The sequence below is a fragment of the Canis aureus genome, chromosome 12 (genome assembly GCF_053574225.1).
Source record: "Canis aureus isolate CA01 chromosome 12, VMU_Caureus_v.1.0, whole genome shotgun sequence".
In the NCBI taxonomy this organism is placed as follows: Eukaryota; Metazoa; Chordata; class Mammalia; order Carnivora; family Canidae; genus Canis; species Canis aureus.
The window spans coordinates 56,918,076-56,943,812 of record NC_135622.1 but is presented as its reverse complement, the minus strand read 5'-3'; the positions used below and the strand labels follow the sequence as shown (position 1 = coordinate 56,943,812).

The following is a 25,737-nucleotide window of genomic DNA, read 5'->3' as shown; positions in this document are numbered from 1 at the left end:
CTGCTCTCACTGAAGCCACACGGGCACCAGGGTCCCTCCCGTGGGAGCTGAGGGTGGGCCGGGCCTGACACAGTGAGAGCTGGTGGGAACTTAGACTGCTCAGAGCTCTCAGAAAAACAGTTGCCAGCGGTGTCCTCATGGCCAGGTGGGCTGTGAGGGCCCCAGAGAGGAGAGCAGAGAGCAAGGACTGCTGGGGACATTTTCCTTGTCCTGTACCCACTTCAAAACAAAAGCATGGTCCTTGGCTTCTCTCACCCTTCCCTCCTGGCTCTTACTCCATCAGGTGTTTCCACTGTCCTTTCAACAAAGCCTGTCCCCCTCCTCCCACCAGGCATAACCAGGCAGGGACACCAGGATCAGCAAGGCCAAGGGTGGCCCCCATGGGATCAAGAGATCTCAGACCCAAGTTGTTTAAAATCTGAAGTCAGAGGCACTTGGGTGGCTCAGTGGTTTAGCATCTGTCTTTGGCTTGGGTAGTGATCCAGGTGCCCTGGGATCAACTTCTCCCTCTGCCTATGTCTCTGACTCTCTCTGTGTCTCTCATGAGATAATTGGAATCTTTAAAAATAATAATAATAAAACTTTAAAATCCAAAGTCAATACATAGAGAGAACTATCATGAATCAAGTTTAGGACTGGGTTCTGCTGCATTAAACAATAGTGAAGAGATATAGAGGCGGACTTCCCAAGACTGTTGCAACTACTTAAGAAAATGTCCTTGGGTCAGTTAAACGTCTGCTTTCAGCTCGAGTCCTGATCCCAGATCCTGGGATCTAACCCCACCCTGGTCTCCCTGCTCAGCAGGGAGTCTGCTTCTCCTTCTCCCTCTGCATTCCCCCTAGCTTGTGTGTGCCTCTCTCTCTCTCCCTCAAATAAATAAAATATTTAAGAAAAAAAAAAAAAGGTGTTCTGAGGGTAGCTCACCTCCAGGTAGCCACCCCATTTGCACCTGAGACGGAAAGAAGACAGCGAGGCCAAGGGCAAGGAGCTAAGTGAAGATCCGGTCAGGTTGACTTCTTCTCAAAATTTGATCCTAAACTTTCACCTAGGGTATCACTCACACATGTGGGTTACGTGGGCTTCTACAGTCTAGCCTGGGAATCAAAACCTCATTAATTACACGGTGCCCATGGGAAAGTGTGTTCTGATCTCCGCTGCTGTGATCCAGTTGAGCTGTTGGACATGGACCAAAGTTACCCTGGGTAAATGCCGGGGTCAACTGTAATCAGATGTGTCAAATCCGGCAGTGAGGCTGGGCTTGGGAAGCCGGAGGGGGTGAGCTGGGAGAGGGACAGGAAGGGAGAGAAACGTAGGTGGCAGAGCAGTATGACAACATTGGGAAGGGGAGCTGCAGACCATGGCTACGCTCTGTCGCGGTCACCAGACAGCTCAGAAGCCAAGGCTTCCCCGAGCTCGTGTGGGTCAGGAGACTTCACTGAGCATCCCTTCTCTGTCTGGCTCCATTTAGAGGAAAACGATGTATGTGGCCCACTCCCTGGGCCTTCGCCCCGAAGCAGCTATGGGGGCAGGAGGCTGAGACTCAGCCCCCATATGTGAGACTCAGTGAGGCCTTCCGGAGGCTTCCAGATTTAAACCAATCCCACAGACATGCGACAGAATTGCCTATAGACAGCTGTATTATAGCCAAGTGCCAGCGTGTATATTTATCTGTGCCTGAGGTTCTCATCTCTTTTTAAAGAAAAAGACACACATTTGGCTAAAAGACAAAGTGGAAAAAATGTATTCTTGAACAAATATTCAGGATGGTTGCTCAGAATGTTTGAAATGATGAACTGTCTGGAAGAAAAAAAAAAAAGTGCCTGTGGCAAATTGTTAGCAGGCTATATTTGGGGGTCCAAATCCAGGGCCCCCGCCAACTGAGTTCACCCAGCCCGAGTGTTTTTCCATGTCTATTTATAACTATCCACACATTCACACACAAAATATGCAGTGGACATTCGACTTCGTTTCTCGATGACTAAAATGTTCTAAATGTATCGGGTTACAGCACGTGAGAACCTTTGGCACGGCGGCCACCAGCCTGCCTTACTGGAGAAGGGATTAATCAATGTGCAGAAAACAACGAAACAGGATCCCTTGGGAATTTCAAAGTATGAAAACAACTTTTGCTTTTTTTCCTTTTTTTTAAAAGATTTTTTACTTTTTAAAATTTTTTTGCTTTATTTCCTTTTTAAAAATATAACTGACTTTTACAAAACTTGATTGCGCTCCAACCACGTGAACGGCTGAGACCTACATAGGAGGAAGGCGCAGCCTCTGGTCCCAAGGAATTTTCAGGGGAGGTACAGATACTGGAATAAAACGCCCCGAGGAGGATCGGTGCCTTCACGGAACCGTGGACAAAGGCCCTCGGCACACACAGAAGGGAGGGAAGGTAATGGGCGGCCGACCACTCCCAGCATCCTTCCTGCTGCTCCCTTCGGGGAGACACAGGGTTCACGGCAAGTATGGCCGACGCAGAGCACATGACCCGGCCTGGCCAATCAGAGCGCTCCATCCCCCCTGGGCACAGTGATTGGCTGGCGAGTGATCACGCTCTCTACGCTGGACCAATCAGAGTAAAGATCAAGACTTTGGCTGGGAAAGAGACTAGTCTTTTTTTGTTGGATTTCGAGGAAGAGGTCCAGGGAGCTGCTGAAAGCAACTTTGTGTCCAGGAGGTGAGTCAGCCTTCAGACGGGCTTGATCGCAGAAGGTGAATGAAGAGACAAAAATAAACTAGTCCCTGAATCACCAGAATATTCCTTACCTAACACCACTTTTATTCTTGATTTTTCAGCCACATGAGGCAATAAATTAAATAAATTACCCTCGGTTTTTTTTTTTTTAAAGATTTTTCATTTATTTATTCTTGAGAGACATAGAGAGAGAGGCAGAGACGTAGGCAGAGGCAGAAGCAGGTTCCCTGTGGGGAGCCTGATCCGGGACTTGATCCCAGGATCTGGAATCACAACCTGAGCCAAAGGCAGATGCTCAAGCACCAAGCCACCCGGGGGGCCCCAGTTCCTCCCGTTGTTAATGCCAGTTTGGGTTGGGGTGATTTTGAACTTCCAGTTAAAAGATCTTTAACTAATATTGAATGAGTTAGGATGCACTTCCTGGAGGAGGTGGCATATAACCTAAAATCTGGAAGGTGAGGGGCACTGGGACCCGTGAGACAGGAGAGGACAGGGATGTTCCCAGTGGCTGGACAGTTGCGTGTGGCTGGAGGAAGGATGACTCTGTTCCAACTTCTCTGACCCTGGAAAATTGGGCTGGCTCAGATCGTGATGAGTAGCACAAAGGACTCACTCAGGAATTTTGTCTTAATTTTGCAGTCACTGTTTGTGTGGGTGCGTTGGGAGGTTGTTTCCTGCTTTCTCAAACTGCTTCCCAGGTACCAGAAGTTCATTCATTACATTAGCATTTGCTGTTCAGAGGACTGAGGTTCCCTATGCCTGGGTGGCTCAGCAGTTGAGCGTCTGCCTTTGGCTCAGGGTGTGGTCCCAGGGTCCTGGGATTGTGTCCAGAAGCAGGAAGCCTGCTTCTCCTTCTGCCTGTGTCTCTGCCTCTCTTTCTGTGTCTCTCATGAATAAATAAATAAAATCTTAAAAAAAAAAAAAAAAAGAGGACTGAGGGTCAGACTTTACAGCAAATGTAAGACAAAACAAAAAATGTTCCAGTGAAAAATCAAAAACTATACTGGTTTCCTAGGGCGGTCACAACAAATTACCACAAACTGGGAAGCTTAAAACAACCACAATAAAATTCTCTCACAGTCTAGAAGCTGGAAGTCCAAAAATCAAGATGTCAACAGCATTAGACTCCCTCAGAAGGCACCAGGGGAGGATCCTTCCTTGCCTCTTCCAGCAGACGTCTGGTCACCCCGGTGTCACCTGGTTGTAGTTTTACTCCAGTCTCTGCTTCTATCTTCACGTGGCCTTTTTCCCACCTTCTCTCTGTTCTCTCCTCCTTTTCTAAGGGCACCAGTCATTGGATTTGGAGCCCACCCGAAATCCAGGATAATTTCATCTAGAAATACTTAACGAATTACATTTAAAGGCCCTATTTCCAAATAAGGTCTCATTCTAAGGGTCCAGGTGGCAGGAATTGGGGGTGGGAACATCACTCAACCCGCTACATTGATCAAAACTGGAAGTCAACTTACGTTCCATCATTTATGCCACTTAAGCCATGGGTCCCCATCCTGATGCCTGTGCTGGGGCCAGTGGTGCACATTGCAGGACCTTTAGGCCTCCTGTGAGCCCCTTCAGGTGTGCCCCCTTAATTATTAGAAAAATGTATTGAGAACTCAGGATGTAAACTTGCTGCACTAAAAGCTTCCTCTTCAAGTGTAGGTACTCCTGTTGGCTTCTGACAGGGCACAGTTGTCCTTGACAAGGACGAGCGAGGAAGATAACAACAAAGGAGGGACTTGGCAGGGAGGCCTTATGACCCCACAGTACAGACGTGGCTCAAATAAGCAAAGCAGCTCACTCAGAGGGGAAGGGACAGTGCAGAGGTGCAAGGACACTCTAATCCAAACTCATGTTTGTAACCCCTCTTACTGTTTTCTTGACCCAGGACAAAAGTAGAAGACAGCAGGAAAATTTAGTGAATTACCTTGACTCTTGGTTATCCTGATGGTCAAGTCAAGGGAGAGAAAGGGAAAGCCACGGAGCAGTGTATTTGAAACTTTGAGCTCCTTCTCTGAATTTACGATCTTTATTGTCAAGTACTCTTAGTAGCATAGTGCTGGGAGGAGCAAACCCCCAGGAGATTGATCAGATGCCATCAGGACATTTTGTTTCTGGGCTGATGCGGGGGGGAACAGTGAACATGAAAGACTTTTAGGGGGGACATCCTTCAATTTCTAAATATAAAAAAAATTAGTGACTCAACTTTTGACAGTGATCCAGGAGAGGGACTTTGGATAGAGTCATTTTAGATTATTCTTTGAACCCAATAGGCTAATGTGGTTTTATGGCTCAAAAGGCTAAGCCGGCTGGGATATGATTTCGTAGGGTTTTGGAAACAAACCAGAATATCTTATCCTTCTCTTATGCAAAATCCCAGTGCATTTGCACCTGGCATTCTGTGTGCATTTCTGGTGGTTTGATGTCAAGAAAACTACTGTAATTCCTAATTTGTTTAACCGATAGAGGATAAGATTTCCATATGAGTGAATTTTCCGGGTAATTGAAGATTAACCCATGATGAACTAAAACATTTGAATTTTGACCATTTAGGGAGGACCCTTTCCAAGCGGTACCGCATGTCTTGGCACCTTCTGAGACAACGAAATGAGGTGATGACTCAGGGTCACTAGTAGGAATGTCATTTCTCATACTGCCACGTACAGCCATGCTACCAGTGGCAGGACAGCGTAGCGGACACTCTGGGCTTTTGATCAGGCTGGCCCAGCTTTGGATTCCAGGTGTGCCGCCCACCAACTATGTGATCTTATAGAAGTGACCTAACCTCTCAGCCTTCTTCATCATACCTAAGGTGGAAATAATAATTCTCATCTCCTGGGGATTAAAGGAGATTGTGGATGTACATAATATACAAAAAGCTTTTAGGAGCACACTCTGACAAATGGAGTGCACTTGTATCATTAGCATTATCAACGATGCACAAAAACATCAGCTATTCTTATGGCCCCTACACCGCCTACCCCAAGACTGTTGTTTTCATTGAGTTTTACATCTGTTTTGTGCTTTTTTTTTTCCTGTTTTTCTGCAGCAGCGAAGTGATCTGATTACTTCCTTACTGCCAGACCTCTCCCTGCTGAGGGGGCTTGTCCCAAGTCACCTTCCTCCTATTTCCTCATTCCATTCATTCATGAACATCCACTGGTGACAAAACACAAAGTAGGAAATAAATGCCAAGAAAGAGTTCCAGGTAGTGTTTTGAGAACTGAAGGAAAGAGAATGAATAGATGAAGCATGGGTGAGTGTGAAGGAATTGATAAGGGAGGCAAAAGAGCAAGAGGAGAATGACAGAGAACATTCCAGAAATCTGCTAGACCCCTCCCGAAGCGCACACCTAATTTTCCATTGTCATCAAATAGCAGCATACAGCATCAGAGAGTTCTCTTTTGGCATGAATGTAAAGTCTAAAAGAATCTCAGAGGTCCTAGGGCCATGTCCTTCTGGATGCGGTTATGTAAACTTTGGTGCCTCAAACTCAACAGCTCCAGAATGCTAAATGTATCACAGTCACAGTTCTCCTTCCATGCCCATTTTGTCTGTTGGCAATACATCCAGCAACACTGCTGGAAATCTGGGGGATGTTGGGACTCCACCCCTGTGCTTGCCTCCCTCCGCCAGCTATCTCAGAGAGATTCTCCTCTCTGATCCTTTGTCCCCGTCCATTTCTGTTCCTCACCTCTGGTCAGGGTTCCTTTGATCCTTTACTTAAAACTTGACTCATTCCTAGGGCACTTGGGTGGCTCAACTGGCTAAACGCCTGACTCTTGATTTTGGCTCGGGTCGTGATCTCAGGGTCGTGGGATGGAGCCCTGTGTTGGGCTCCACACTTAGTACAGAGTCTGCTTATCCCTCTCCCTCTGCTCCCCACCCCCAAATAAATAAATAAAATCTTAAAAACAAAAACAAAAACAACTTAGCTCATTTCTTCTAACGAATGCAATGCCCTAGATCTTTTAGGGAGGAGGGATCCAGAAGACGGGACCACTGTATCAAAGCTGCAGAGAAGAATGAGGTCTGGGAAAGGTCAATACGTCTGGCAATTCAAGGCCACTTTTTTTTGGTTGTGATCCTCTACTTTGGTAGTTTTAGCCTAAAGTGCAGTTGAATCAGCATTATACTGAAATATCCATATACTCAGCAACAGAGACTTACCCTCAGCATGAGCATCAGATTTGAAAGGATGAGTGAGTCTCCAGCCCATACCCTTTATTTTGCAGAAATGGAAATTGGGTCCAAAGAGCTAAGTGTTCTTAAGTGTTCTGCCCGAGAGAATGACACAGCAGAGTCTAGAATCTCAGGATCCCTAAGTCCTACAGAACCTGTTTTTTTCCACTAAATCAGTGGTTCTCAGCATGGATTCATATTAGAATCACCTGGAGGGCTTTTTAAAAAAATACCTACATCTGACTTTCCTAGAGATTCTGATGTAACAGGCCTCAGCTAGAGCTGAAACCTCTTTTTTTTTTCCTTTATTTTTAACCTCAGTGGAGAACAACTGGACAAGAGCTAGACTAACCCTTTTCTTGGTTTAGCCATTTACCCTCTGATTCCGCTCCTTGAAGGGAAGTAAAGAAAATAATGACTGAAATATCCAAATGAAAAGTACCATGTAGAATTAGAAGACATTTGAACCAAAATGACATTAGAGATAAAATAGCCCAGTGATTTAAAAAAAAAAAAAATTTGCCGTGGATCCCTTTCCCCAGGTGACTTGTTAAGAGGTAGACTGCTATTTCAGCAGTTAAAGCTGGAATTCATTGGCTTGCTATGGACACAGGGGCATCAGAATGGGCACTGGGGTCAGTAAGTAGAGGCCAGAAAGCCCCCCAGGTCACAGGGATGAGTAGGGTATGGTTGGCAGTGCTCTTCAGTGTCAGCACCCGAGTGTCCCTGCCCACCTGTCTGGGAAGTGGAGATCGTCACAGAGAAAACAGCTGTGAGGGCCTGGGAAGTATGGCCCTTCCATGCTCATGTGTTGGAGGTTATAAAAATGCACTGTTGATTTTTCAAAAAGATTTATTTATTTATTAGAGAGAGAACGAGAGTGCACATGCTGGGGGTAGGGGCAGGGGGAGAGGGAGAGAGAGAATCTCAAACAGACTCCCCACTGAGCGTGGAGCCTGATGATAGGGGCAAAGTAGGGGGGCTCAATTTCACAAACCCAAGATCATGACCTGAACAGAAATCACAAGTTGGATGTTTAATCCACTGAGCCACCCAGGTGCCCTGCACTGTTGATTCCTTTCTTTTTTTTTTTTAAAGATTTTATTTATTTATTCATGAGAGACGCACAGAGAGAGGCAGAGAAGCAGGCTCCCCATGGGGAGCCCAATACAGGACTTGATCCTGGGACCCCAGGATCAGGGCTTGAGCCAAAGGCAGATGCTCAACCACTGAGCCACCCAGGCATCATGCCTCTCCCTCTTCCTCTCCTCCTCCTCCTCCTCCTCCTCCTCCTCCTCCTCCTTCTTCTTCTTCTTCTTCTCTTTTTTAAGATTTTGTCTATTTATTTGAGAGTGAGAGAGCATGAGCATAAGCAGGGGGAAGGCAGAGGGAGAGGGAGAAGCAGGCTCCCTGCTGAGCAGGGAGCCTGATGCACGACTGGATCCCAAGACTCTGGGATCAGGACCCAGGCTGAAGACAGGTACTTAACTGACTGAGCCACCCAAGTGCCCCCTATCGATTTAATCACAGCTTTGTGGGGACTGAAACAATATATGCTAATATCTACAATTTAAGAAAACTTAATGGTTAGTAGCATACATTTATCTGTACAGTTAATTACATGCAATTGCCTTTTTTATTGTATAAACATTTTATTTAAGCATATCTCAAGTTTTTCTGCATACGGTAAAAGTTTTATTTAACATCCAGACTGGAGATTTTATGAATTGCTGTTGGCAGGGATTCACAGCACCCAGATGACACGTGACCTTTATAATCTGAACTTGATGACAACCTTCAAAATTGACCAGAGCATTTTTTTAAAGATTTTGTTTATTTATTCATGAGAGATACAGAGAGAGAGGCAGAGACACAGGCAGAGGGAGAAGCAGACTCCCTGAGGGGGAGCCTGATGTGGGGCTCAATCCCAGATCTTCAGGATCACGCCCCGGGCCGAACGGGTGCCGAACCGCTGAGCCACCCAGGCATCCCTTGACCAGCATATTGAGATCATATATCTGCCTTTCCTCTTTGGTTAAACTCCTAGTTTATTTTTTTTTCCTTTCAATTGAATCACCTATTACTGGAATTAAAACAATTTTCTTGGAAATCCGTCAGGAGCTTTTGACGGATGGTTGTTCTAGAACCTGAGAAAAAATTACCTCCCTGAGCTAAGCAAGGTTAGCTTAGAAAAATCTTAGGTCACCAAATCTCTCGGAATGTATCTTAGATTTAATAGCTAAGAAAAATCCAAGGTACATTCCAAGAGATTTGGTGATTTCGATTGCATTTAACTGCACTGGTATATGAGAGGTAGCCTATGGCATAGAAATATGCTTTTGTCTCCATGCTGCAGTGCAGTGTAACACTCTAAAGACATTTTCTTTTTTTATTTTTAAATTTAAATTCAATTAATTAACATAGAGTGTATTATTAGTTTCAGAGGTAGAGTTCAGTGATTCATCAGTGTTACATAACACCCAGTGCTCATCACATCATGTACCCCCCCCCCCTTAATGCCGGTCACCCAATTACCCCATCGCCCCACCCCCTTCCTTCCAGCAACCCTCAGTTTGTTTTCTGTGATTAAGAGTCTTTTATGGTTTGTTTCCCCAAAGACATTTTCAGTGAGAGTTCAGGATCCACACTAAAGACTCTGCAGTGTGGGATGGCAACCAACCCAGAAAGCTCAGCTGCAGATGACAAGCTGTGGGAATACGTCCCCGGAAGGACTGAACCTGCACGTGGGCAGGTGAAGACCGGCACCCCACTAGTAACAACCACCTGGGCCCAGATATTCTGATGCTTGTGCTTTTCTTTTTGGCGTCACTTGCAAAATGCATCCTCTTGGAGTTGTAAATTATGTAAGAAAATATTAGGTAACTATGGAACTTGAGGAGGAAGTCAAGGAAAGGAGCGTGGATTTTCTGCCATTTGGACAGGTGGGGGTTCTTTTGAACAATTGAAATGAACAATTTTTTGATGCCTTTTTCTATGGGCTGTGTTTTTGGTTTTTAAGGTTCTGAGTGGAAACGTCCAGGAAATCACAAAATTGCAAAGGAAATGATGAAGCCCCACTGTACAGACTTGCCTTTGGAGGATTGCACAATCCCATCATTCTTGAGCAAAAATCTCCTCCTGCCCTTTGATGCAGGAGAGAGAGAGCCCTATTTCCAAGATCCAACACAGCAGAAACCAGGATGAGTAGCTGCCCCTTCCTTTCTGACTGTAGTGGGTTGGATAGGGAATGTGACTTATTTCCATTTTCAAGGGTTGGCCTGCGGGCCTGGAGTCTGAGAGTAAGCAGTCTTTTTAATCTGCAAGAAGGACCAGCTTCATGAAAGCAGGATTGCCATTGTGAAACTAGATGCAAGATTTGAGAATTAATTCTGACCTAGTGATACAGTCATAAATAAACTATTAATAGCATGACTTCCATTTTGTTCAGTAACTTTATATCTCTGAACAGAAAGGTCACATTGTTTTGCTCTCTAGTTGCATGAAGCAAAGTTCTGGGGTTCTCTCGATAAACCCACAAGGGATTCTGTGTGATGATGAGAGCTGGATTTTTGTGCTTTTTTGGGCAGAATTTTCAATAGCGTGTTTCCTGGGCATTCTCAATCATGATTTAGAGCCAGCACTTTGGCCATTTTGTGGGGATGTCCAAATCTATACATGAAGAGGAAGTGGTCCCGGGTTGAGATAAAATCCTGCATTATATGGGCTGCATGAACCCAATTTGACCACTTGACATTTTGAGTCTAAAGAATCTTTCAATTTCTCAGACTCTGGCAGGAACAGGAGAACATCTTGGATGTTTCTAAAATTCAATGACCTCTTTAATTCATTCCCCTTGAAGGAATAGTTAAATTTCTGGACCTCAGTTTTCCAAGGCTTTCCAGAATGGATATGTGCCATCAGCTCCCCCTGCAGGTCTGAATCTTTCCTGCCAGGAAATTCCTGGACGTCCACCATGAAAATGGATTTTGGAGAGAATCTAAATCACGTTTCACAGATGGCACACTTCAACTGCTTATAGTCGACCCACCTGTCTGCTGGGAGATGTACGTTCTGGAAAAGCACCTAGGTCTGATCTTACACGTACATAATATGCTGCAGGTAAAACACAGAGCCGAACAGGAATTCCAGGGCCCAGTGAGTGGGTTCCTTGCATAACATGAATTTCTTAATACTCTATTCTCTCTCTCCTTTGTAAGCACCATGGCCTTTTGGTAGATTTATTACAGGAAAAATTCCCTCTGTAAGACCTGTGCGCTAAGAAATGGCATGCATGCTCATGGTGTGTGAAGGCCACATACGATTTCTCAAAGAGTTTTGGATTGTCCCAAATTTTATATGCTAGGTTTTTTTTATTCATTCACTCATTCAACAAATATTGTGGTAGGTATTGTGCTATGTGACTGATATGTGATAGATCTTGTTGTAGGCACCCTGGATAAGTCCGGGACCCAGAGAGACTAAGATCCTATCCTCATGGAGCTTAAGTACCAGTGGGGGAGACACATAATAAACAAGTATATGAATAGATGTATAATTTCATGGGGAGGTAGAAAATAAAGCTGGCTAAAGGGTTGGAATGACCGGTGGGATATTGTCTTTTTGAGAGAGTTGGTTAAGGTTGGTTCAGTGAGAAAGTTGGATAAAGTGGGACAACAATTCTTTCCAACATGTGAGTGAAGAGCATGTCAGACCAAAAGCAAGTGCAAGTGCCCTAGGGCGGGAATGAGCTTGTGTGTTCCAGGAATAGCATGAAGGCCTTTGTGACTAGAACAGAGGGGGTCTAAGGAGACAGTGATAGGAGATGAGATACCAAAAGTGGGTAGAGTCCTTTGTATAGGATCTTACAGAATATGGTAGGGAGTTTGGGTTTTATTATGAGATGAGCAGCCATTGGAGCTCTTTGAGTAGGAGAATGATGATGTGATCTGCTTTGTGGTTTTAAAGCCTCACTATGTGGAGAAAAGACTCAAGGAGCATGTGTGTGGAGACAGACTCGGGCAGGTGGCTGTTGCAGAAGCCCAAGTTTGAGGTGATGGTGGCCTCGTGGTGGTCATCACAGTGGTGAGAAGTAGCCAAACTCAGCATGTGTTTTGAGGGTAGAGCCATGGGACTTCCTGGTGAACTGGGGGAGAGGGGAGTCAGAGACAGAAAGACAACACAGGACTCCTAGGTGTTTGGCCTCGGGGAACTGGGCAATTAGCTGAGACTGGGTAGACTGGGGGAGGAACAAGTCTGAGTGGGTGAGTGGAATCGGGAGTTCTGCTTGGACAAGTGAAGTTGCAGAAACTTATTAGTCACCATCTGGAGACGTCGAGCAGACAGCTGGATCTGTGAGTCTGGAGCACACTCGTGACGCAGGAATAACCAGGGGAAACTATTTATGAAAAGAGGAGCTCCACTCTGTGAGACGTGACATTGCCTTGTCCATCTGCTCCTTTCTGGGGTCTCTGTTTCCTCATTTGTCAAATGATGGGTTGGGTGGGCTCTCAGGGTCTTTTCCGCTCCTTGAGTATAAAATGGGTCATTAGCATTTAAACTCAAGGGGCAGCGGGAGTGGGCTGAGCCTGCTGTCACTGGGACAGAAGACCAAACCGAGGCATAAGACCCGGAGAAGACTGGCAGCTTACCTTAAGAATCAGAACTGGAAATTCGTCTTTGCAAAGCAACCCAAGCTGCTGCCTGTTTTGAAAGTAGGGGTGTTGGGGAAGGAAACACTTCAGCTGCAACAGATGAACTTGCTCAAGGCAACGCAGCATGCCACGGGGGTGGGGCTGTGAACCGGATCTGCGGGGAAGGGCAGCGAAGGGGCCTACTGTCATTGCCCTGTCCCCCTTACCTCCAAGACCCATAGGCAGCACTGGTGTCGCTGGGAGCATTGCAAATCAAGAAAGAACATGCCCATGGGGGATTTTGTTTTGTCATTTGCTTTACTCTTTTTGATGCTGTCCTAAATTGCCTGGAAAATTTTTCAGTTTATTCTGTTTCGTCTCTCATTTCTCAGAAGTAGCCCGTAGTGGAAAAAGACAGCAAGCATTTGTATTTTGTCTCCCACATTTATCAAGTGCTACCACACCTCTCACCACCTCATCGGATCAGAGGAACAGCCGGATGGGCTGGGAAGGTCATTACCTAATCCTGTTTCAGAGATGGCGAAAGCCAGGGGCCAAGAGGGGCCGGGAGGTGAAGCAGTTTGTTCAGACCACATAAACAACAAAGGGGATGGACGCATTTTCAAATCTAGGTTTTACAAACCCCCAACTATTTCCTCTTTCCATCACTCGATTCAGCATTCCGAGCCAAGAGGCTTGAATAGATTACTTGGCCAAATTCTCGGACACCGCTGTGGCCCAATGGATTCTTTAGTTACTTTCGTTTTTGGATTGGAATGTAATTTTAAATGACCTTGGTTTAGTTTTTCATGTTGCTTTATTAAGCTTCCCTTATATTACTAAAGAGTGAGGCCCATGACACATCCGAAACCATGTTTTTGAAGCACTTCAAATAGAACCATTAGGCAGTGCGCCACGTTTAGAAATACTGGCTTTCTCATTATTTTCTATGATGATCCTTGGCACAAGGGAAGATAATGACAGCAATATCACTAGGAAAGGGGTGATTAAAATCTAAGTTCATGCATTTTGGCACATAGGAAGCGTAGGATGAGGCGGCCAGGGGATTCAAGTCCAGAAGAGCCTTACGATTGGTTGCAGTTAGTATTACCACCTAACAAACTATCCACACACAGCCCCCACCCAACAGAGAAAGATTAAAATGACTGTTCTGCTATTCTCCCGTATTCTGTGGTCCAATGCTTAGACAAGGCAGTGGGATGGCTCTGCAGCCTGATCCAGCAAGATTTCAGGGCTGGAGGTAACTCCATAGCTGGGGCTGGAAGCCCTAGAGACACTTTACTCACATGTTTGGTGGTTGATCCAGCCATTGGTGGAACCTCAGCTGGAGCAATTGACTGGAAGAGCATCATATGGCCTTTCCAAGTGTTTGGGCTTCCTCACAGTGTGGAGACTTCTTACATGGAGACCCATGGCTCCAAAGGCAAGTGTCCCAGAAAGTAAGGAAGACACTGTCTTGCCTTTTCAAATTAACCTGGGAAGCCATGCATCATCCATTTTACACATTCTGTTGGTTACAGCCAAGTCACAAGCTTGCCTAGAGTCCTAGAGGTGCATAGGCCCCCCTCTTGACGGAAGGGTGGCAAGGTCATGTAGGAAAACGTGTAAAATGGAAGGCACTGTTGCAGCCATCTTTGGAAAATCTCATCTGCCATTCTAGTGGGGATACGTTACCTTTGGGTTTTCCCAGCAATAGTGAAGGGACATGCTCATCAACCAAACACCATTAAAGTATGGCAGGGGTATGGCTTATGGCCAGTTACAACCAGTTGGGTTTGAATCTTCTCTCCCAACCAACCAACCAACCAACCAACCATCCCAGAAACCAATCCAGAAACAACCTGGCTAAAGCAACACCTAGTAAGTGGCAGATACTGGGCTAAGAGGCAAGGATACAATTGTGAATCAAACAGGTCTCTATCCTTAAAGAGCTCCTGGATCTTAAGCTAAGGTGCATAAAACTAACTGGGGTGGAGGTTTAAACTACAGATTCCTCTCTCCCCTCCCCCATTCCGATGCAGTTAGTTCTAGTTGGCACCTAGGACTCTGCATTGTAATGAGCCCCTTGGGTGGTTCTGATATGAAAGGTGTGAGGAGGGCACTTTGAGACATAGACCACAGTGGCTTCTGTGCTGTCCAGCTAGCCGCAGCTGGCTCGGCCTCTCCGATAGGATCTGAACCTTAGCCCTGGGCTAGGTGGGGCCTCTAAAACTCTCTCAGTTCTAAGTGTAACAGCTGCTCCTTACATCAGCTCTTCTCATGTTTTTTAGATTTAGAATTTTCTTTACTTCCTTTTAGTCAATCCTTTGTAACTTCAATCTCTTGTTATAGTTAATAATTCTATTAAACTTTGCCTGTTCAAATTACAATGTGATTCCTCTACAATTGTCCAACAAATATTCATACCCTTTTTCCTGATATTTATGGGGAAAATATGTTTTCCTTCTCCGCTGATGTTGGGCTTGGCCATGTGACTTGCTTTGACCAATAGGATATGAGCAGAAGGGAGCATGTACCAGTTCCCAGCCTAGGCCTTAAGAGGCATCATCTGTTTCTACTTGCCCTAAGGATCAACCACCATTCCTCCAGCCTGGGTCCCCAAACAAGACTGTCCAGCCAATCCACAGACCTGTGAGATTGAAGATGAGTTATAAACATTTAAACCACCAACCTTGAGGAGGGGAGGGGCAGGGGAACTGTTACACGGCATCACTGTGGCGATATTTAATCAGTATACTATCTCAGGGGTAGCTGCTGCAAAAACAAGGCAGGACAGGTGGGAGGGGAAAAGAGCAGGTGGGCCTCCAGGAGATTGGCAACTGTCCTAGGAGTGGCCAATGATACTGTGACATTCCAGTATTAGAATAATTTTTTTCTTCCTGACATCAGAACATGTTCAGCAAACTTTTCAACCAATAGTACTAGAATAGCTGGACCTCCGCAATGTAAAAAAAAAAAAAAAAAGAAAGAAAGAATATAGACACAGACCTTACAGCTTTCACAAATATTATCTCAGATTATAGGCTTGAATATAAAATGCAAGACTTTAAGCTTCTAGAAAATAACATACGAGAAAATGAGATAACCTTGGGTCTGCGACGACTTTTTAGAGACAACACCAAAAGCATCATCCATGAAAGAGAAAATTGATCAATTGGACTTCACTGAAATTTAAAATCTCTGCTCTATGAAAGATACTGTTAAGGGGCAGGAAAGACAGGGGACACCTGGATGGCTCGAGCCGAAGAGTGGGCAACTCTTGTCTTAGAGTCATGAGTTCAAGCCCCATGTTGGGTGTAGAGATAACTTAAATAAATATTTAAAAAGAGAGAGAGACAAAAGAGACAAGCCACAGACTGGGACACGGTGACAAAGGCCAATGATACCAAGCACTGGTGGGGATGGGAGCAGCAGGGTCTCTCACCCACCACTGATAGGAATGCAAAATGGTGCAGCCACCTTGGAAGGCAGTTTGGAGATTTCTTTGATACCTAAATATAGGCTTAATGAGAGATCTAGCAATCGTGCTCCTTGGTATTTACCTAAAGGAGTCAAAACGTAGGTCCACATGAAGACCTGTCCATGAATATTTATATCAGCTTTATTCATAATTAACAAAACTTGGGAGCAACCAAGATGTTCTTCAGTAGGTGAATACATCCACACCATGGAATATTATTCAGACTAAAAAGAAGTTATCAAGCCACAAAAAGATACAGAAGAACCTTAACCACAATATAAGCTTAACACTTACGCTGCTGCACATGGTATGATTCTAGCTGTAGGTTACTCTGGAAAAGACAGAACTATAGAGACACTAAACGGATCAGTGGTTGCTGGGGGAGGGGGAGGACAGAGAAGGAGGGATGAAGGGGTGGAGCACATGGGGTTTCAGGGCCATGAGGCCATTTCGTATGATACGGTAATGGTAGATGCAAGACATGAGGCATTTGTCCAACTCACAGAGCACTAGGGCACAGAGAGCAAATCCTAGTGTAGACTCAGGGCTTCGGTTCGTAGTAACGTATCCATGTCGGTTCATCAGTTGTATGTAACACGTGCCACGCTAACGTAGATGCTGCTAAAAGGGCCAACTATGAGGAGAGGCGGGGTATGGGACTTTGTACTTTCTGTGTACTTTTTGCTGTAAATATAAAATTGTTCTAAAGTAGGAAATCTATTAAAAAAAAAAGGTCATTGAAAGGAAAAATAAAAACTCAGTAAACATTGATTTTAGAAGTTTAGGCCCCTCTCTCCCCACAATTATGCCTGGTGTAATGGATTATTTCTTTTCGTGTTTACAGTGGCACAAGATAAAAATCATGCACACTTCATGTTTTTAAAAGATTTATTTATTTTGAGAGAGAGAGGAAAAAAAGAGCAGACAGGGGGGCGGAGCAGAGGGAGAGAGAGAGAGAGAGAAAGACTCCCTGCTGAGCTGGGAACCCCTACCCCCACCCCCGGCATGGGGCTCCATCCCAGGCCCCCAGGATCGTGACCTGAGCCAAAATCAGGAATTGGCTGCTCAACCAAATGAGCCAGCCAGGCACCCCACACTTTGCGTTTTATTTAAAACATTTCGTAGTTACAGATAGAGGTATTTACATTTCACTTTAGCACGTTCGGCTCATCCATTGAAAATATTGATATGGAGAATGCTATCAGTGTTTTCACTGCATCCTGCATCGCCCTCACGGCGAAGGCCGAGCCGGTGGGAAAATCAAATCTCCCCTCCCAGATCTGCCTCCCATGTGTGGTGGTAACAGCAATTTCTAGAAGAAAGGTCCTGGTCCCACTGCCAAGTTGCAGCTTCACGATCGTATGCCAAGTGGCTGTTTTCCACGGGGACGACTCATCCAGTTGGCGTCACCCTACACAGTGAGCTCCTAAAGATACCGCGGCTCTCAGCGCTGACGTCAAGCGGGATGAGAATGCCACACAGCTGATAGCTTGCTCCGAGTCCCAAATTGGAAGCATGAGCTTGCCCACATCAGAAGTTCCAACTAACCTGACAAATGAATCCTCAAATGCTCCTTATGATCACTTGTTTAAAAAAGCTCCACTGATTTTTCATTGTCCTAGGCTGCTGCGGATGGTTGCCTCTCAGGAAGCAAAAAAAAAAAAAAAAAAAAAAAAAAGGACAAAATCAAGTGGAATATTTCTCCAGGCAGGGTAGAAAGAACAACATATAAAAAAGGATCAGAAGTTCCACCACTGAAAAGAATAGATGCAGATTCCTGATCAAGAAGCCACATCTTTAGGAAAGTAGGCTGTGTGGTTTTATTTTTAAATCGAGATGCCATAAATGACACACACTTCACAGCATGCACTCTATGTACTAACCTCTCTCCCCTGGCTTCATTTCATTCTTTTCTACCCTCATTTGCCCTTTGCCCCAATTTTCTTAACTCCTTTTTATAAATACTGTATTACACGTCTTCATAAAAAGTTGGAAATGCTGTTTGGTACAATGTGAAGTGCAAATAAGTAAACATGCCATATCATAAAGCATTAATAACTTTCTGAATTTGCTGTGACAGGTTGTTTTAGGTGAACCGGCTTAAAATATCTGAAATCAAGCTCCATGGGGTGCCCGGGTGGCTCAGTTGGTTATGTGGCCTCTTGGATTCTGCTCGGGTCGTGATCTCGGGGTGGTGGGAATCGAGCCCCAGGTTGGGCTCCATGCTCAGCGGGGAGATTACCTTGGGATTCTCTCTCTCCCCCCACTTTTTTTTTGTTTTTGTTTTTGTTTTTGTTTTTGTTTTCTCTCTCTCCCCCTTTGACCCCACCTCCAATGAATAAATTAATCTTTTAAAAAAAGTTCCTTAATTGAATATAAAAATAAATATTCCAGATTTTTGAAATCAAGGTCTAAACAGTTATACCCCCAATTTTATATACCTCCCAGTGTGTGTATATATATATACATTTTATATATACATGTTACCTATCATCTATCATCTATCTACTGAGACATATAATACGAACTTCTTACTAGAGTTTCAAGGGTTCACGGCTTAACTAAAATAGCTTTTTACTGAATTACAAAGCCAAACCCAGAAACCAGCCCTAGTGATTTAGTTCAATTACTTCTTTTCCCCTAGTGGCCTGATCCTGCGTGTGTTCATACCCACGCGGACTGGTCATGGGAAGAACCATGAAGAAGGGAACTTGACAGTATGGCTGTCCCAACTTGCTAGCTAATATTTGCCCCAACTTCTGAAGAGTCATCCAAAAATTAACACATGTTGTGGTAGCTACAGCCTGAGCGCAAAGAATTCTAGAACCTCAAATCACACAGCCCGAGAAGGGGGTCACCTTTGTTTCTAAAGGGAGTCTGGAACTGAGTCATACTGTCTTGGGTCCAAACCCTGGCTGGTGTGAGGACTAGCTGTGTGGCCCGGGGCAGGCATGGCACTTGCCCGCTGGAGCCTTGGCTTTCTCATTTCTAAAATGAAGAAATGATGCCCACCTGACAAGATAATATGGACTAAACTAGATTCCGTACTGTAGTGACAAGCGTGTGATAAGGGCTCAGTAAAGTAATTATTAGGAGTAGATAATAGTTATAGCAGCCATGAAATGTAATATGATTCATAAAATCATGCCACATCTGAGTGTGGCTTAAAATCGCAAGAGTCCAAATATAACATGTACCTACCACCCAATGTTCCTTTTCTCCCAGATTAAATCCAGCAGTGCAAGTGAGCGGGGTGATTTGAAAGGATTGTAAATACATTTTCAAAGTTAAATATAAAACGAGAGCCCGCCTCCAGACAGCCAAGTTGGCTTGGTTGACATTTTCTACTGAAGTTATCATTAGAGGATCCCAAAGAATGTTGCAAAGTACTGGACATGATGTTCAGCTTCTCCAGAAAGCTGACAAGTACTCAGCAATATAAATAGCAAGTCGGTGCCATGACCTTATCTCTCATTCACCACATTATATGATTTGAATAAGTAACCGCATGTTAAATGACACAATTTTTCAAAGGCTGTTAATTAGGCAACATCTCAATGTTTTGAGTCTGATTTTTTTCCTACCACTAACACATTTTTGTCAACCAGAGGCTAAGAAATAGCCAATGTGAAAATATTTTCCCAAACAGGAAATCAGTTCAAAGTATGGATTCTTAATCTGGGCTATGGTACAAAATAAAAAATAAAAGATACTACGGACACACAAAATCATTATTTTTAAAAGATTTTATTTATTTATTCATGAGACAGAGAGAGAGAATGGCAGAGACACAGGCAGAGGGAGAAGCAGGCTCCATGCAGAGAGTCCGATGTGGGTGGGTCTCGATCCCATGACTCCAGGATCACGCCCTGGGCCGAAGGCAGGCGCTTAACCGCCGAGCCTCCCAGGGATCCCAGACACGTGAAATTATTAACCACATTTGTTTTACTCACAGGAAGAGGCAACATTTTGTTTTTCCAAAGTTTTAATTTATGCTCTAGCTCATCACATATAAGGATTATATAATTTCTTGTGCCTCCCTCTTTTTTTGAGGAAAAATGAGTAGAGATTTAAACAACAACCACGCTAGTTTAGCGAAAGGGTCATGACACATGTTCTATGAGCGACTTCTCTTATCATGAGCACCGAAGACTCTGGCTCAGTCTCCTAATCAATCATGCTTCGGTTAAACAGCCAGCTGGTTTCTAAGTTTATATTTCATTTAGATGTGTTCCATATTTGCCGGTAGTGCAAAATTCAGGGCTAAAATGCTTTATTGATAACCATGCTGCTAGATAAATCAGCTTAACTACTTTAATAGCTTAACTTCTTTTTTTTTTTTTTAAGGTTTTTAAAGTAATCTCTACAGCCCAGTGTGGGGCTCGAACTCACAACCCCAAGAGCAAGCGTCACATGCTCCACCAACTGAGCCAGCCAGGTGCCCCTAATAGCTTAACTCCTGATTGGCATCCTTGTGATTAATCCTGGACAATGGAACATCTCTTGGTTAAATATTTTACATAATGAAATGTAACCGGTGAAATTATGATGTATTAACACCTGGGGGGTGGGGTTACTGTAATTTAGTTTATAGAATTTTGTTTTATAAAACTTTTCTTGAGACAAAAATGTTCTCTATGCCATCCAGGGTAGGAGCTAGCTACCTGCCACATCTGGCCACTGAGCACTTGTCATGTTGCTAGGGGGACTCAGGAACTGAAGTGTTCATTTTATTTAATTTTAAGTTAATTACAACTTAGGGGCACCTGGGTAGCTCAGGCGGTTATGTTCTAACTCTTGATCTCAGGTCTTGATCTCAGGGTTGTGAGTTCAAGCCCCGAGATGGGCTCCACTCTGGGTGTGGGGCCTACCTAAAAATTAATTAATTAATTAATTACAATTTTTTTAAAAAGGATTTTACTTATTTATTTGAGAGAGCATGTGAGAGAGAGAGCATGAGCAGGTGGAGGGGTAGAGGGGGAAGCAGACTCTCCACTGAGCAGGGAGCCCCAGGTGAAGCTCGGTCCCAAGACCCTAAGATCGTGACCTGAGCTGAAGGCAGCTGCTTAACCGACTGGGCCACCCAGGTGCCCCTAATTAATCACAATTTAGATTTAAAGAGCCATATGCAGCTAGTGGCTTCTGTATTGGAGGGTGAAGGTTTACAGATTAAGGTTTAAAGCTGAAATAAATGTCCTGTTATATAAAGAGCACTCTGTCCTGTATGAAGTGGAAATTCAGTCTCTCTCACTGAAATTTGTAAGTTTGTGAGAAATAAGAGGCCTGCTGAGACCAAAGTACCAAAATGATGCTTAATTTGTTTTCTTTTTTTTAAAGATTTTATTTATTTATTCATAGACACAGAGAGAGAGAGGCAGAGACACAGGCAGAGGGAGAAGCAGGCTCCGTGCAGGGAGCCCAACGTGGGACTCGATCCCGGGTCTCCAAGATCACATCCCAGGCTGCAGGCGGTGCCAAACCGCTATGCCACCAGGGCTGCCCGCTTAATTTGTTTTCATCTTAATATGGTTTCTGGACACAGTAGGCTTACCAAGAATATCTTCCTTTTCTGCTACAAAAGGAAGACATCGCCTAAGTGTAACTCATATGGTTTTAACTCTGATGTAACTAGTAGCTATTATCAGTCTTAGACAATGTGAACACAATAACCAGGAGGAGTATGTGTTTTGTGTTTGTCAGACGTTCATTTCTTTGTAATTATTTTATTTTATTTTGTTATTTTATTTTATGTTATTTTTATTTAAGTAGGCTCCATGCCCAGCATGGAGCCCAGCATGGAGCCCAATGCGGAGCTTGAACTCACAACCCTGAGATCATGACCTGAGCTGAGATCAAGAGTTAGACACCCAACTGACTGAGCCTGGTAGGTGCCTTTGTAATTATTTTAAAAATAGGAAGTCCTACTTCTTGTAATACTGGGAAAGGGACATTTTGGTTTTGAGAAGCACACTGAGCTGAAAGTTGCACCATCCATTCTTCCTGGAAAGTCTACTTTCATCCTTGTCTTCATAAAATTGGATTCTTCCCACATTTTCTGTCTTATTCTTCATTCCAGGCCTGGAAACGGCTTTCGGGAAGGCCTGCTCTGGGTCATTATCAGGATGACAGTATTCTAAGCCCCAAGGAGCAATGAGCGCCCAGTCTCTACCCCTGCCCCTATGGCTTTGTACCCAGGCTGTTAGACCTTGCCACAGCCTGGGGGCCACTGTCATGCCTGCCCCACACCTCTCCCATTTTTTCAACAGAGGGACAGCCTCAATTCCTCATTTGTCATTCCGCACCTGAGATCTCCATTCAGATGTAAGAATATCTACATTCAGTTTGCCTTCTTTTTTTTTCTAGAGATTTTATTTATTATTCATGACCGACACGGAGAGAGAGGCAGAGACATGGGCAGAGGGAGAAGCAGACTCAATGGGTCTAGGTTTGCTTTGCATGGTTGTCCTTCCCTAGGAGCACATTTTCCCCTGGAGCTCTCTGCAGACAGTCAAGGGCAGCCTTCGCGTCCAGCCAGGTCCTCCTGGGTCTTGGGGATCGAGACAAGGGAAGCTGTGCACTTCCCCCCAGTGTTTTCCCTGCTCCTGAGCCGCCTGCCCAGGAGCTGTGAGCACGTGCTCTGAACGGGACTGAGAAAGGTTCGGGCGTGTTCAGAAGCCTCAGCACAGGAGCTGCTGCCTCTGGCTGGCAGGAGGCTCAGGGCCCAGAGTAAGGACATGCCCTCGAGGACAGGACAAAGTCACCGCAAAGTGTACTAATCAGTCACAAAACCGGCTCCAACCTATCTACCTCTTGGGCTTGACATGAGTTATAAAATGGTCTTAACAGAACCTACTCGCAGATGAGAACAGCTCGTTGGGCTCTTCTGACACTCGGTCCTGAAGACAGGTGAGCACCGTGGCTACCGGCTATAGGAGGAAGTTAAGACCAGATGTATTACAACTTTTTTCTTAGGGGGAACGTAAAGTGTGTGAATCACCATCCCCTTCTTTGGGAGTTGAAACACGCTCGGCTCCGGCCAGAGCTTTCAGTGCACAACAGTGTGCGTGGCAGGCCTGAGTGCTGTGGATGGCTCCATCTGTCCCTGCGTTAGCACACGGGTCAGCCCAGCGTCTTGAAAGAGGCAGCAGCACCGACCATGGAAGGAGACTGATGGGCTGATAAAGATCCAAGTGTAAATAGCCATTCAATTACAGCCTCAGCTGAAACAATTCAGATCAGCCTCATTCTTATTAGACTTTCTTTTTAAAAGATTTTATTTATTTATTCATGAAAGACACACAGAGAGAGACACACACACACACACACACAGAGGGAGAAGCAGCCTCTCTGCGGGGAGCCGGACGTGGGACTCGGTCCCAGGACCCCAGGATCATGACCTGAACCAAAGGCAGCTGCTCAACCACTGAGCCACCCAGGTGCCCCTCTATTAGACTTTTTTTTTTTTTTAACAAATCAAATACTTGCATATTAATATGCTATGTACCAGGCCATGTACATCAAAAATACCTTACCCACTTAGAAATATTAACTCATTTAGTCCTCGTATAACGACCCATGCATTAGATTATTTTTTTGGACACAGAGGAGATGACAACTCCTTTTTCCAGGCCAGGTCCTATGGGATACCAGAGCCAAACCACACATCCAGACTAAAACAATTGTGTTTCCAAAGCATGTCAGACCACTTTCTGAAATCTAACAACCCTTTTTGAAAGCGATCAATAACTAATCAATAGCTTCGGTATAACCCCTACATTTTCTACAGTGGCTGCCCCAGAAATTAAAAATAATCTTTTATGGGGGATCCCTGGGTGGCTCAGCGGTTTAGCGCCTGCCTTTGGCCCAGGGCGCGATCCTGGAGTCCCGGGATCGAGTCCCGTGTCAGGATCCCTGCGTGGAGCCTGCTTCTCCCTCCTCCTGTGTCTCTGCCTCTCTCTTAAAAAAATAAAAATAATCTTTTTTCCTTGCCACTTACTTCCCCCTTCGAGTCCCTCCATATGAGGAGGGAGAAAATGGGTATTTACTGAATGTTTATTTTAAGCCAGTTACTGTCCTCATGCAGGATGCTTTCATGGACCTGAGCTCAGAGAGGTGAAGTAGAGGATTTCCAGGCTTGTGCTAAAAAGTGAAAGTTCCAGAATTGAAGCCCTATTGGCCCACGTTTTTTGAGGATGGGGACCTTATTTATCTCCATATACCCTCCTCTGTGGACACGCAATTCTATCGCATGGTAGTTATTTGTTAGCTGGTCTCTGCGGGAACCATGGTGAAAGGCAGGGGATGGGCCGCATCTGCCTTTCAGGCGCCTGTGCCAGAGCTTGGTCACCGTTTGATAGACCCCTGCCTGCGCTTCATCTTTATTGGACATAAAGTCATCACGTACTATGCCTTATAATTTCCAATTACTGTCATTTTCAGCTTTTAAAAAGCAACATCGTTCCTATTGGTCCTAAAGCTTAAAAATGAGGAAAAGCTCGAAGATAACTCACAGCCATTGAGCATGATTCTTAGGTTCGCTCTGAACCAGGCGAATACCATGTAACACGTTGTGACATCATACGTTTTTCGTTTTCCCTACTCTCGATATCGATGCAACCACATCTCAGTCAAGAAGGCCAATCAGGAGCAGATGTCGGAAGATCCATGCCCTTTTTAGTGCAAAGAAACCATGATGCATCAAAAAGAGGCTGGAGAGAATAAAGAACAGAAAGGTCAGCAATATTTAAACTTTTGCATTCGATGGAATCTCTCTCCCTTTATAAATAGATGGATTATGGGCAACAGTGGTGGAAGGGAAACAGGCCCCATGAAAGTCTGGCTCAATCTGAAAATAATTTTTCTCTATCAGTTGTATTTATGTTTGTTATTTTTCCATTACAGCAGCTGCCTTTGGGAACACCTAGAATAAATTCTAGAAGAAATGTGCAGAGTCATTCGGTTACCAACCTGATGTAGAGAGAATGGTTTTCTTTTCTATCCGCCTACACCTCGGCTACGTGATCAAAATGCTACAGAATCACCGGGGAGCGCTTCCCAGCCCCAACCACACACCCACTCCATTCGGAGCCTGGGTCCTGTGTTGGAACGTGGTCAATGTAAAGACCAGGGGGCTACACCGTCATCGCCCCAAATTCCAGGGCAAGGTGAACAGTTGGAGTTGCCACCTCTGTTAGTGCTCCCAGGTTTTAAACAGGCTGCAGGGCTTCCTCCCCTCACCCCAGTTTCAGACTATATGTAGACAAGAACTATGTGAGAACCTTCTCTTCATCAGGGACCCTGACAAGAGGTGCAGAGATGGGCGCCTGGGTGGCTTAGTCCTTTGAGTCTGCCTTCCGCTCAGGTCGTGATCTCAGGGTCCTGGGATCGAGCCCCACTTTGCATCAGACTCCCTGCTCAGGAAGGATCTGCTTCTCCCTTGGCCCTTCCCTCCACTTGTGCGCGTGCTTTCCTCTCGCTTTCAAATAAATAAATAAATAAATAGATAAAATCTAAAAAAAAAAAAAAAGAAAAAAAAAAAGGCTTGGATTCGCTCAGTTCAAACCATGTTTCAAAACACACCATGAGAATGCAAATCTAAGAAACAAGCCCTGTCTCAGGCAGCCACTTGGACTTAGTGTCCTCCTGAAGGCAGGTGCCAACTTAGCATCACAGACTCTGAGAACCACGAGAGACTCTGGCAGCCAAGCTAAGAGGAGCAAACGGGTGACTTGCCTAACGTTAGAGCTGCT

General features: G+C 44.8%; 1 long non-coding RNA gene across 2 annotated transcripts; it reads left to right on the top strand.

Annotated features, from left to right (window-relative positions):
• Positions 1-1,781: 1,781 nt before the first annotated feature.
• Positions 1,782-25,495, top strand: LOC144281240 (uncharacterized). Of its 2 annotated transcripts, none has more exons than XR_013349758.1 (4): positions 1,782-2,680; positions 21,758-21,872; positions 24,428-24,720; positions 24,890-25,495. It is a non-coding gene; the product is annotated as an uncharacterized LOC144281240 (long non-coding RNA). The 2 variants fall into 2 exon arrangements; XR_013349759.1 differs by lacking the exon at positions 1,782-2,680 and adding an exon at positions 19,811-20,426.
• Positions 25,496-25,737: the final 242 nt, after the last annotated feature.